Source organism: Anolis sagrei, chromosome 6, assembly GCF_037176765.1.
Source record: "Anolis sagrei isolate rAnoSag1 chromosome 6, rAnoSag1.mat, whole genome shotgun sequence".
In the NCBI taxonomy this organism is placed as follows: domain Eukaryota; kingdom Metazoa; phylum Chordata; class Lepidosauria; order Squamata; family Dactyloidae; genus Anolis; species Anolis sagrei.
The window spans coordinates 102,699,647-102,713,275 of NC_090026.1; the positions used below are offsets into that span (position 1 = coordinate 102,699,647).

The 13,629-nt window shown below is 39.2% G+C and overlaps 1 protein-coding gene across 5 annotated transcripts in view; it reads right to left on the reverse strand.

Moving 5' to 3' along the window:
* Positions 1 to 13,600, reverse strand: part of ANKIB1 (ankyrin repeat and IBR domain containing 1) — a 55,394-nt gene extending 41,794 nt beyond the window's left edge. For all 5 annotated transcript variants that reach the window (XM_060782269.2, XM_060782266.2, XM_060782268.2 and 2 more), the window contains exon 1: positions 13,328 to 13,600. The gene's annotated coding sequence lies outside the window, so the exon portion shown is untranslated. The remainder of the gene's footprint in view (positions 1 to 13,327) is intronic.
* Positions 13,601 to 13,629: the final 29 nt, after the last annotated feature.

Here is a 13,629-nt window from a genome sequence, read left to right on the forward strand (position 1 = left end):
ATTCAATACGTTCATCAAATACATGTGTTTAAAAGGGCTTGACCCAGTGGCACAGAGACTAAAATTAAAGTGTAATCCTATCCCTCCTCCTCAATCTTGATATCCTATTTTACTTAACTTGTTCTGATGTGCCTTTCAAAAAGACTAATCCAGTTTGCATTAGAGCACAGACTATAAACTAGTGTCCTATCCACCCTCATTTTTCAGGCTGAGCCTTGACATGTTGCTTCCTATTCAATCTCTTCTTGTTTCCACTCTTTCAATGAAATTTTGAAAAAAATCATTCATATAAAATTGGGCCTGTTCTCAGTTAAACAGAAGTAGTTCAACATCAATTAAATCCTTCCTTCTTCCTGCTTTTCAGTTGCCTACAACAAACAAGCCCAGAGCAAACAGAACTTATACTATTTCCAGTCATCAGCAGTGAGTTTGCAATAGTTTTGATCTATATTACCTTTGACACTAATTAAATTGTAGACCGCAATGGGCTAAAAGTTAATTAGTGAATAATAATTAGTTTACTCCAAATTTTCTTCTCTCCTGCTCCCATGTCATTAAACTATTTTTTTTGAAAGGACACTGAAAACTACACAATGTTTGTGAATATTTAATAATTATTTCATATTATTATTATTTTCATTACAGGCACAAGGAGGCAGATCGTCAGAACAGTCTTGACTGGCAAAGGAGATGAAAGATGTAAACATGTTACACTTTCTCATACAGAAAATAACTTTCCTAGAACAATTCCAAATGAATATCTCATAATCTATGATATTTTGCAAAGATTGCTATGAAACGAAACCTCATTTCTACAGGACTGTTTATGCTGAATAAATACTTCTGTCTAACTATGTGATTTCCACTCTATTTTAAAATATCACGTCAGTGTCCAGTTCAGCCCTTAATGATGCTTTTGCTCATATATGCAGACTATTTGAGAGTAAACTTCAATTAAACCAGGAAGTCTCAACCATAATACCCTGTTCCGTCCATACCAAAAAACTGAATTATAGGTCTTTTGGTTTTTTAAGCCAAGATACCATCAGATGCAGACAATAGTTCTTCTAGATCCTAGGAGGCAGAAAATTCACTGAACCATATATACTCAAGGGGCTACATCCCACCTCGAGTACTCAAAAAGCTTACCACCCCCCCACCCCCCATCATCACACCACTCTGGTTGTTGCTGAACTCTGCTCGGGTCAAAAAAAGCAAGTGAGGAAAGATGGAGGGTTGCCCTTCTTTTTCTGGTTTGAGAAGGCAGGAGAAATAGGCAGGGAGTGCTTTTGGCCTTTCCTTCTTCATACTGACTCCCTAATATAAGCAAGCTGCTTTCCCTGCTCCCCTCCCCCGCTTTAATAACTTTATAATAACTATTTTTATATCCCACCACAATCTCCCTGAAGGGACTCGGGGCAGCTTACAAGCGGAACCAAGCCCAACAACAACAGAGTTAATCAACTAAAAATACATTTAAAAATATAACAAACATAAGAATCTAATCAAACAATTAAAAACAGTACAGTATAAAAACACAATTAAAATGAATCAAAGCAAGCCTCAATAACCAGAGCCAGGAATATGGTGGGCAGATCAATAATTAGAGAGGGCTGGGCATGGGCCTGTGCAAAAAGCGAATATAGAGCCAGGACTGGGGATTATTTATTTATTTGTATCCCGCCCTTCTCACCTCAAAGGGGACTCAGGGCAGTTCAGAACAAAGGCACAATTTGATGCATAAAACAACATAAACATTAAAACCATATAATTAAATCGTATCAATTAGAACAGTTATTTAAAATCACACAATCCGATAAAGCAAGTCAGGAGCCATTCCAATTGTCATCTGTAATTGTTCATTATTGCACTGAGATATCAATTGTTGCACTATCACTGTGCAAATGCTTGGTCCCACAACCAGGATTTAACTTTCTTTCTGAAGGACAGGAGGGAGGGGGCTGATCTAATTTCCCTGGGGAGGGAATTCCACAGCCAAAGGGCCACCACTGAGAGGGCCTGTCTCTCATCCCCACCAGTTGCACCTGCAAAGGGGGTGGGATTGAGAGGAGGCCTCCCCAGATGATCTTAATCACCATGATAGTTCATAGGAGAAGATAAGTTTGGACAGGTAAGATGGGTCAGAGCCATTTAGGGTTTTATAGGCTAAAGCCAGCACTTTGAATTGTGCTTGCTAGCAGATTGGCAGCCAGTGGAGCTGGTGCAGCAAGGGAGTTGTGTGCTCCCTGTGCCCTGCTCCAGTTAGAAACCTAGCTGCCGCCCATTGGACTATTTGAAGCTTCCAAACAGTCCACGTAGAGTTCATTGCAGTAGTCTATTCGAAATGTAACAAGAGTGTGGACTGGGGGTAAAGTGCTGAATTAAATCAAATGGTCAATTACAACTGGGCATTAATGGAAAGGGACCTAACCCTGAGCCATAACAAACATAACAATCTAATGCACATTGGAATGTCCATATTTTGAGGTCCCTGCGGAAGGTAGACAGAGTGGGTGCTAGTCTAATCTCCCTGAGGGGAGAGTTCCAGAGCCAGGGGGCCCTCTCTCTCATCCCCACCAACCGTGCTTGTGATGGTGGCGGGAGTAAGAGAAGGGCCTCCCTGGCAGATCTTAGGGTCCACACCGGTTCATAGGGAAAAATGCAGTCATCAAGATAAGTCGGACCCAAACCATTTAGGGCTTTGTAGGTGAAAATCTGCATTCTGCATTGGAACCAGAAACCTATCAGCAACCTGTGGAGCTATTTTAATATTAATATTCTTTTCTCTATCTGTATCTGTATAAATGTAGAAATGTTAAGATTAGCAATGCAATTTGCCCCCTCCTCCAGTAACCCCTCAAATAAACAGATCCTTTCCTCTTTAGCTTTTACTTATATTCATTTTTAAAAGGAGAGTCCCTAATGTTTACTCTCAACTTATCCACAGGACAAGCAAAATCCATTTATTTTGGCCTGAAAACTTGTCCTCGGATTACACGTAAAACTGACTTAATACACAAGTATTTAATTATTGAGATTTTTTGGAATAATGTAATGGTTTGTGATGACAATTTTGCCAAAAGTGCTTCATGACATCAATAGATCACACACAATTATGGAAATCAGAGTGAATGCAGATTTGGGTTCAGACTCTCAATTGGCAGAATTTTAGCTATGTTTCTAACAGATCAGTATAGTAGTATCAGTTCTTTTTTCTAAAGACTAAACAGTTGAAGAAGATAACAAAGGATATATGTGTCACTGATTTTACTACAGTGTATTATCCACTTTATACTAGGGATGAGTAACCTTTGGACCACCATAAATTTTGATCCCTATCAGCTCCACCCATTATGAAGAGATGTAATTCAGAGTATCTGGAAGACCGAAGGTCCCACAGATGAGCTCAATAGAAAGGTAATATTACTAATATTTGCAAAGTAATCAAGATCAGCATGCTGTCTTAATACTATAATATAGGAAATCTTACCAACATCACTGTGTACAAGCATTTCCCACGCAAATGTCAAAGCAGAAAAAATGTATATTACCCAAATCTGTGAATTTAATGTGAACTATGAACATAGTATAGTGGTACCGCATATAACACTATTAGCACAGAAAATGAAATAATTTAAAAATATGTGTCTTAAAACTACAAGACGAATTAGAAATTGCAATTGGTCTAGGAACGAAACAAAAACACTGTAGAGCTATTAAACCAAAGTATCAATTCCCTCAATAATTATTAACATAGATTGTACCTCTATTACAGTTACAAAGCACTGTCACTGAGGAAGATGAGTAGAGACACAAAGCAATTGGCTGCAGTACTTTCCCTTCAGAAGCATTGCTCTGAAGAAAATATCTTTGGTTATCCAATGGATGAGTCAGCAGTTCAAAGTAACACTAAGGAGGCGCTTAAAATATAAGAAAAGCGTGAATTTGCCTGCACAGATGCAGCACTCCCAAATATTCAACCACAGATGAAATGTCTTAAAGGCACCAGATCCTGTTTTATCTTGGAAGCTAACTCATCTCTGGTTAACACTTGGATGGTAGACCATCAACAAATACCAGATGCCGCAGGCTATGTTTCCAAGGAAGGAACTGGCAACAGCACTTCTGAATATCCCTTGCCTGAGAAAACTATGGTTGACAGGTGATTTGAAGGCATGTGTATACATGCATTGCACAACTCAAGGTCAAAGGACAATCCATTCCCTACCAAACTTTCTCTAGTGTAAGATCCCCTCTGCCCTATTGTGCAAGCCTTTCTTTGCATTGTAATTCAATGTAACATAGCTCATTATTATCATAATCCTTTGAATACAGCTTCTGAGATTCAGAGTGTTGTAAAGTGGGTACAGACAAACAATGATTACACAATCTGCCTTTTCCTCAAACACTGGTGATAGATAGACCAAGATTATATTCCTGCTGCTAATGGATCTGATATTGTCTGTGGTTTATGGTCCTTTGTTCCCAATTCCCACAAGGCCTAGAGGGGAGTGACCTTTGCCCAAATTGGGCCTAATCTACACTGACCATTTAATGCAGTTTGCAGCTAGATTCAAACTGTGGTGGCCAGACAACAAACACCCATGAAAGTGTCCAAAGCCCTAAATATGCACTAGTCTCTGTGATTTGTGTAATCACCATTTGGGTTTCTAACTGGTTCCAGGATTTCCTATGGAATCATCAGGACAGTAAAATCACTTTTTTTCAATACCAATCTGAAACTGCATTAAATGGTCCGTGTAGATTAGGCTTTTAACATCTCTGACTGATGAAAAAGCCAATGAAGATTTAAAAGCTTGCATAAAGTATTTTGCACAACATTTATTATATTATAAACTATTACTAATTAAACATAGTCTTTCACAGCATGGCTCTATGTATGAGTATTACGAAATAAGCAGTCATTAATTTATTGTAGTTAAAAAAAAACTATAAAAAGGATGTATAAACTTTGGCTAGTATATTGTTTTACCTACTTACCACTTGAATAGACCCCTACATTACATAAAAGCCAGAAATTCAATATGAAATTCAATGTAGTTCATCAGAATTAAAGATGAATCCAAATCAGAATGAACACATAAAAGATTCGCTAAATGTATATTTCATAAGATTCTTCTCTGAAATGTGATTCTTTCTTGTCTTCTAAATACGGCACAATCTCTGTACTGGCATCCAAAAAACATGTCATCTCTGTAAATTTATCCCCCCCCCCCCCCCCCGGGGTGATCCTAGTGCATGCTTCCACTACCAGTCCTCCAGGTTAAATCAATGGTAACCTCTGGTGGAAGTTATTCATTTAAATGAGCTTGATTATTATCCATGGTTTCCTATTTCTACATTACATTCAGAACTTTATCCTTCATATATACAGGGGATATACCGTATCTCCAAAATCAAAGGAAATATGTCATCTGTGATCGCACATAATTTTGATAAGATGTGCCTGATTTAAGACACAATGGTATCCTAATTCAGTTCACATATATTACAATCCATGTATTCATGGAAGAATGCTCCAAGACTTCCCACAGATAACTAAAAACATGGATAACAGTGATTCTTATATTCCGACTATACGTTGACTGGAAGCATGCCATAAAGTTGCACTGGAAGTCCTAGAAATTCCCACAAGCACTTGGGGGAGGGATTTTTGGAGTGTGGGTAAGTGAAAAACTATAGATATCGAATCCTTGAATAGTGTCATAATTCTGTATATTTTTAGAAATGACTTCATATTTGTTATATATTCTTAGTCATAATTGTTTTTATAATCTAATTCATTGTGTTGCACAATATATCTGTACTTCATAAAATTTTAAGTCTGTGGAACCCTGCAGATATAAGATTGCAGCTATTCAGCTGACCACATAGCTAGCATTCCAACAAATGCCACAGGACACCTGTCAGCATGTTCAAAAAAGCAAGAGATTAAAGGTTCAGAGGACAGTTATTATGCTTGCAACGATAAATGGGCAAATTAATGTTTTGTAAGCCGCTCTGAGGGCCCTTCCAGACAAGCTCTATATCCCAGGAACTGATCCCAGGTTTTTTGTTTATCCCCAGATTATCTGGTAGTGCAAATTCATATAATCCAGTTTAAAGAAGAAAACCTGAGATCAGATCCTGGGATATAAGGCCTGTCTGGAAAGGCCCTGAGAGCCTTTGTAGCTGAAGAGTAGGATAGAAATACTCTATAAATAAATAATATATAAAGTCATCTACTTCCTCTCATCTAGAATATACAGCTGAACAGAATATTACAAGTGAACTATATTTGTCCATTAGATGTATCACACTGTACTCATGTGCTTCGATTCTAAACAATGCTCCCTGTCTGGATGCATGCTGTGTCATAAGACTGACTTCTGTAATAGCGAAGTTTCTCCCAGATATACAAACAGGATATTCAGATTGGTGGAATTATAATAGCTTTCCTAATGTTCCATTTAATCCCTACAAAGGGAATAGGAAAGAATTCTACCACTCGCTTCTTTCCCAAACAAAGTAACATTTTTATTTAAATAAGTTCCTCTAATGGCTATTTTGGTAAAGGCATTTTTTTCAGTAGTGTGGAAAACAAAGTTTTATAAGTTTGTACCATTGTGAATGAGCATTCAGGAATGAAAGTATTAAAATGTAACACTACCTTGAGAAACTGGGAAGCCAAAGAGAAACGTATTGTTTGTACAAGACAATATTCTTTAAACTTTGTCTTCTAAGTGGCCAGACCAGGACTGCCTCCTTTTATAGCTCTTGTTTATAAAAAAAATTGTTCTCATCTGCTGCTGTGTAGTGTCCTTGGTCATTAAATTTTGGTGTGAAAAAACCACAGTACATTTTATTTTTATAGTAAATAACAGAGGGGCAGTGTGTTAGCCTGCTGCAGCCAAGAGAAAGAATTCTGTGGCAAGCTAAACCTTAACAGATTTATTATGGCATGGACAGGAGAAGTTAGCATCCAGAAGCCAGTGAGAGAGCATTTCAATCTCCCCAAACATTATGTAAGATTGGACATTTACCAATGTTTTAGCAGATGGAAACCTCCAGTATGATACTGTTAAATGAGAGATTATGTGAAGATTTAATGTTATCACATTTGGGCTCAGAAGGGGTTTGGAATAATTAGCTGATTACAGGAAATAGCTGTTTGTTGTCAGAGGTGAACACATTCTTCCTCTTGCTTTCAACTAATCACTGACTGGTAGGAGCTCACACACATACCCAAATTGCATATTTTCCACTTTTGAGTTGATATTTTAATTTGGATTCTAAATAGAAATGCAGTTTCTCTTCTGCAATACTGGGACTTACAGCTTTCCTTTTTCAACATTTCCCTAGTCATCTTCTGAAGACATTACTAGTTCCTACATATGTAGCCAACAAATGACAACATGCAATGTATCATGAATGGTTAAAAGCTGGGCAGGTTTAAATTGGCATTAAATTGGCACATATAATAAAAAAAGGATTTGATTCATGGATGTTTGTGCCACTAAGTCTAATGGTAACTATGCTCATTTAACATTATAACTGATGTTCATAAAGAGACAGTAATGTTTGGGCAATAAAACATTCCATCTTTCATGTTTACAAAACACAGAAGTCTAGCTTAACCGCACTTCACCTTGGCTAAACTATTCACATGGACTGAAATGTTTCATCATATTAAATATAGAGTTGTAATTAGTACAGAAATTAGTTCTGTGAGAAGATGAACGAGAAGAACCAGATTAAGACAGTCATGACCAAAGCCCTTCCACACAGCCATATAACCCAGAATATCAAAGCAGAAAATCCCACATCTGTTTTGAACTGTGTCATCTGAGTCCACACTGTCATATATTCCAGTACAAAGCAGATAATGTGGGATTTTATTCAGCTGTGTGGAAAGGGCCTGTGTTGGGATCCTCTTCAATGTTGTTCTTCTTCAATCACATCATCCTGGGATTTATAGTTTGCTGAGGAACCAGCAATCTTTGCAAGAGAAGGTTAGAAACCTCTATATTGTAGATGCATCCTTAGTGATGTGATCTTGACCATATTCTGCATTTTATCCATTTTAAGTTATAAGCAGTATGAAATGATAAACATTTCTAGAAGTCTTTCTGTTTCTTATTCTGACTGTACTTGTGGGGCATGAGGAAAACAGCCTTCTACCCTTCTAAGAGATAGGTAAACACAAGCTATATTTCCAGTCTGTAGAAGTACAGTGCAGGAAAAACAGGATTGTGATTGGACTAATTACACCAAGAGGTCTAACTTGAAGAGTAAACACCGAGTGGATAACAACCCAATAGGCATACTGAATTTTGCACTTGTTTTGAATTTATTCTTCCACATATAAAAGGACACACCTTAACAAATCTTGTTAATTTTCTTTTCCTGTCAGAACCAACAGTGCAGAACCAAAGGCTAAAATTTGCCTGTGCATCTTCACTAAAAAAGAGGGTATGTATGTGGAAGGCAGGGTAGAATTCCTCACTCATTGACTGAGAGAAAGCTGTTTGCTATATTTTACATGGTAAACTGATTTTTAAACAGTTAAAATAGCAACTTCTGCAGCCAGATCCCACAATTCCTGGACCAGCTCAGCACCTTCACACAGGGAGACACCTTCTTCCAACTACCACATGTATACCCCACATTTAAGAGAGATCTGCCTTGACACAACATCTGCATGAAATGTGTGTACTCTCTCCTGTAAAATAACAAAGTGACGACCAGTTGCAACTCCATTTTCCATTTGCTCAGAAACTAGAGGTCTGCCTAAATTCAGGAGGACTTTTTCTTCTGCCTGCCAGCTGTTGCAGATCCTTCTAGGCAATTCTCTTTCCTCAAAATGTATGTGCTTTCTCTTCTCCAGCAACCCCCAGAAATTAATGACACAAAAGCAGGCATCCCTGGGCCTGAGTCACAACTACTTCATTTCTCCAAGTCTTACTTAGCTCAATACCCCAAAATATTCACCAGACGGAGTGGATATTAGGATTTATAACAAAAAAGGTAATTGGAAGTATTTCTAAACAACACAGTAGTTTCCACAGTAGTTTATATACTCTTGTGATAGCAGTTTATTTTCTATTATTTTTGTCTGTATACTTGTAATAGGCTTGAGCATCTTTTCTCCAGAATTCTGAAATACTCCCAAAATCAAAAAATGTCCACTGAGACAATACTTTCACTGATAATTAAGCTGGCCAATGGCAACATTCACACTTGCTTCAAACAGATAAGACTTCTTTCTGCTACCCTGGACATTCCAGATATATAAACCCCACTTGCCTAATTTCAAACAGACCTCACAACCTCTGAGGATGACTGCCATAGATGTGGGAGAAACGTCAGGAGAGAATGCTTCTGGAACATGTCCATACAGCCTGGAAAACTCCCAACAACCCAATACTTTCCATTTTTGCTGGTTCCAAATAAAGCGACATTATTACAAAAATTACACATTTTCTTCAGGCTACACATGCAAGGTGTACATGAAGAATAAATGAATTTTATATACATAAATGAAATATCTCCAAAATATTTTATTATGTATGCATATAAAAATATAGGCATTTCAAAATAAAAGCATCCAAAAATTTCTAGTCTGAAGCATTTTAGGTAGTATTTATTTATTGAGATTTTATCATGATGTAACTGTGAATGGTGATGCCTACTTGTTTTTAAGTATTTATTTGTTGGGTTAGTTATTATACACTCACATTTATGCATATTTTATGTATTCATGTATATTTTATGTTTTTGATTTTGTATTTAGTTCATTTGTTATTATGGCATTGAACGTTTGTCACTTTTGTCTCCTTGGGAAGATAGGGTGGGTTACAAATGAAGTTACTATTATTAGTTATTATAGGGTTTTGTTTTGGTTTTTTGTGTCAGCAGCAACTTGAAAAACCGCAAGTCAGTTCTGATGAGAGAGAATTGGCCGTCTGCAAGCACATTGCCCAGGGGACACCCGGATGTTTTGATGTTTTACCATTCTTGTGGGAGGCTTCTTTCACGTCCCTGCATGGGGGGCTCATCTGCGCTCTCCCTGGATTTGAACCTCCAACCTGTCTGTCTTCAGTCCTGCCAGCACAAGGGTTTAACACATTTTGCCACCAGGGGCTCGCAGTTGTTATAGTAGTAGTAGTTTATTTTGCAATATGCTTATCTGTAAACATGTAGTGTACGCTCCCATTCTTTCTGTTAATACTTGATTTCTTAGGTGTGCCTGATGCAATTGTAGTGTACGCCACTTTTAAAAAATTGCATATCTTTGTTATCAATACTGAAATAAATATGAGGTATGAAAGGAACCTCCCATGTCATATGTTGTTTCTATGTTGCAGAATGAATGAAGTTTTGATACTACTTTAACTGCTATGGCTATAGGGTCCTGGGAGTTGTATTTGTACAAAGTCTTTTGCTGTCTCTCCTAGTTCACATCCCAGGATTCAATAGCATTATAGTAGTAGTAGTTTATTTTGCAATATGCTTATGTGTAAACATGTAGTACGCCCCTTTTCATTCTGTTTATACTTGATTTCTTAGGGGTACCTGATGTAATTGTAGTATAGGCAACTTTTAAAAAATGCATGTCTTTGTTATTGAGACTGAAATAAATACAAAGTATGAGAAGACACCCCTCCTGTCATATGGTGTTTCTATGCTGCAGAACGAATGCAGTTTTGACACTACTTTAACTGCTATGGCTATAAGACCCTGGGAGTTTTAGTTTAACAATGTCTTTTGCTGTCTCTCCTGCCTCATGTCCCAGGATTCCATAGCATTGATCTATGGCAGTGTAATGAAATAGCTAATTATAATGTATGTTTTACATATGTTTATTGATGTTGTGATATGATAGGTGCAGGCCAACATTTGCTGTGGTTGCCATAGCGACGGAGCCTGTTGTAGGTATGTAACCAAGTTAGATGAGCCAGAAGTCAAAGTGGGCAGAGCTAACTGCCACTGGTGGGGAGAGGGAGACAATCAATTAAAAATAGTTTATTATACGGGCCCAAGGAGAGAAAGAGTCAGTCTTTGGTGAGGAAACCAAAGAAGGAAGTTGGTTCTGGTGTGTTGGGAAACCAAACCTAGGGATTTAAGTCTTCAGCCAGTGTGTTTAGGGAGTCAATTGGACCTGTTTAAATTAGCAATTAGCTTGTGAGCTAAGGGAAAACGAAAACCCAGTAGTAACTATAACTTCAGTGGGGATAGCTGAAGAGAGAATAAGGCAAGCCAGTGTACTGAGCTGTCAGTTAAGAAAAAAAAAAGATTCTTTGCAGTGAAACAAGTCTAAAACCAGTCTGGTGGAAGTAAAAGTCATGCTGAGAGTTATACTAGAAACTAAAGTCAACTGTACGGAATAGCCACCAAACGTTGTATATCTGTGAATCCTTAAATAAATATTTCCTTATAATTAAGACTCATGTCCATTTATTGAGAAGAAGATTTCCCTCAAAAGAAGGCAGCTGAAGATATTGGAAGAAAGGATTCTGGTTGGGGTAATGAGTAAAAAACCAAGTAAAAAACCCATTTAAAAAGTCAAGCCTCAGCAACACGCACCACCACTACTTTACTCTCCTCATCGCCCTGGTGTTATATATATATATATATACACACACACACACACATATATATATACATACATATATATGTGTGTGTGTGTGTGTGTGTTATTGTTCATTCATTCAGTTGTTTCCGACTCTTCATGACCTCATGGACCAGCCCACGCCAGAGCTCCCCGTTGGCCATCACCACCCCCAGCTCCTTCAAGATCAATCCAGTCACTTTAAGGATGCCATCCATCCATCTTGCCCTTGGTCGGCCCCTGTTCCTTTTTCCTTCCATTTCCCCCAGCATCATTTTCTTCTCTAAGCTTTCCTTTCTTCTCATGATGTGGCCAAAGTACTTCAACTTTGTCTCTACTATCCTTCCCTCCAATGAGCAGTTGGGCTTTATTTCCTGAAGTATGGACTGGTTGGATCTTCTTGCTGTCCAAGGCACTCTCAGCACTTTCCTCCAATACCACAGTTCAAAAGCATCTATCTTCCTTCGCTCAGCCTTCCCTAAGGTCCAGCTCTCACATCCATAGGTGACTATGGGGAATACCATTGCTTTAACTATGCGGATCGTCATTGCCAGTGTGATGTCTCTACTCTTCACTATTTTATTGAGAATAGACATTGCTCTCCTCCCAAAAAGTAAACATCTCCTGATTTCCTGGCTGCAGTCTGCGTCTGCAGTAATCTTTGCACCTAGAAATACAAAGTCTGCCTCCACGTCTTCTCCCTCTATTTCCCAGTTGTCAATTATTCTTGTTGCCATAATCTTGTTTTTATATATATATATTTAGCTGCATCCCAGCTTTTGCGCTTTTCTTCTTTCACCTTGATTAGAAGGCTCCTCAGCTCCTCCTGGTATCATAGAATCAAAGAGTTGGAAGAGACCTCATGGGCCATCCAGTCCAATCCCCTGCCAAGAAGCAGGAATATTGCATTCAAAGCACCCCTGACAGATGGCCATCTAGCCTTTGTTTAAAAACCTCCAAAGAAGGAAACTAAAGCAGCTTGTTGTACTTGTTAAAGGTTGCTGTTGAAAGTATTGCTGGTCTATTATTCTTGGACGTTCCATGTTCTCTTGGCAGTAAGAAGGCCCTAAATGATGGGCCCTTTATGTAAAATCAGACTGGCCAACATCCTTTAACTGGGAACCGGGGCAGAGAGTTCCACTGCTGAACGGCTCTCACAGTCAGGAAGTTCTTCCTCATGTTCAGATGGAATCTCCTTTCTTGTAGTTTGATCATCTGCATATCTAAGGTCGTTAATGTTTCTTCCAGCTATTTTAACCCCAGCCTTGCATTCGTCAAGCATGATGTGTTCTGCATACAAGTTGAATAGGTTGGGTCGTTTGTTAGTCGTCTTTTACAGGCAGTCAAAAGTGGTGTCAAATGGGCAAACTTGGGTCCTCCCTCCAGATGCTTTGGACTCCAACTCCCACCATTCGTTTGGAGTCCAAAGCATCTGGAGGACGGCCCAAGTTGGCCCAGGCCTTAGTCCATTCCTCCTGCTCTTCCAGTCTACAGGCTGTTAGGAATGGTAGGAATTGGAGTCCAAAACACCTGGAAGGAGGGCCGAAGTTTGCCCAGGCCTGGAGTAGATGCACCTTCAGTCTGGATTAGCTACAGAATGGGCAAATTTCTTGCCTGGGCAACCCACCCATTTCCTTTCCTTCCTTGATGGCCGCTGCAGAAAGGAAGGCACTCTATTACAGACCTAGATCTACATAATGAAAGAAATATACTCACAAGAGCCGCTCCTCCCCAGAGCCCGCCTTGGTCCATCCACGAAGCGGCCCTTCTGAGGGGAAGAAGCAGCAGCAGCAGCGGGTGCCTCTTGTCTCCTGACTGAAGGAAGGAAGGAGGGAGGGAGGGAGACAGGGCTGGAGACCCAGGAAGAGGAGGAGGAGGTCTCTTTGTTCTCCTCCCCGGCTTCTCCCCGAGAGGCCTGGCCTGGCTCGGCTCCCTTCTCAGTGGACCGCCTCCTCGGGAGCCTCCGAAACCACGACCACCGCGGCGTCACATCAACGGCCCAGGCCTCCGACCCGGAA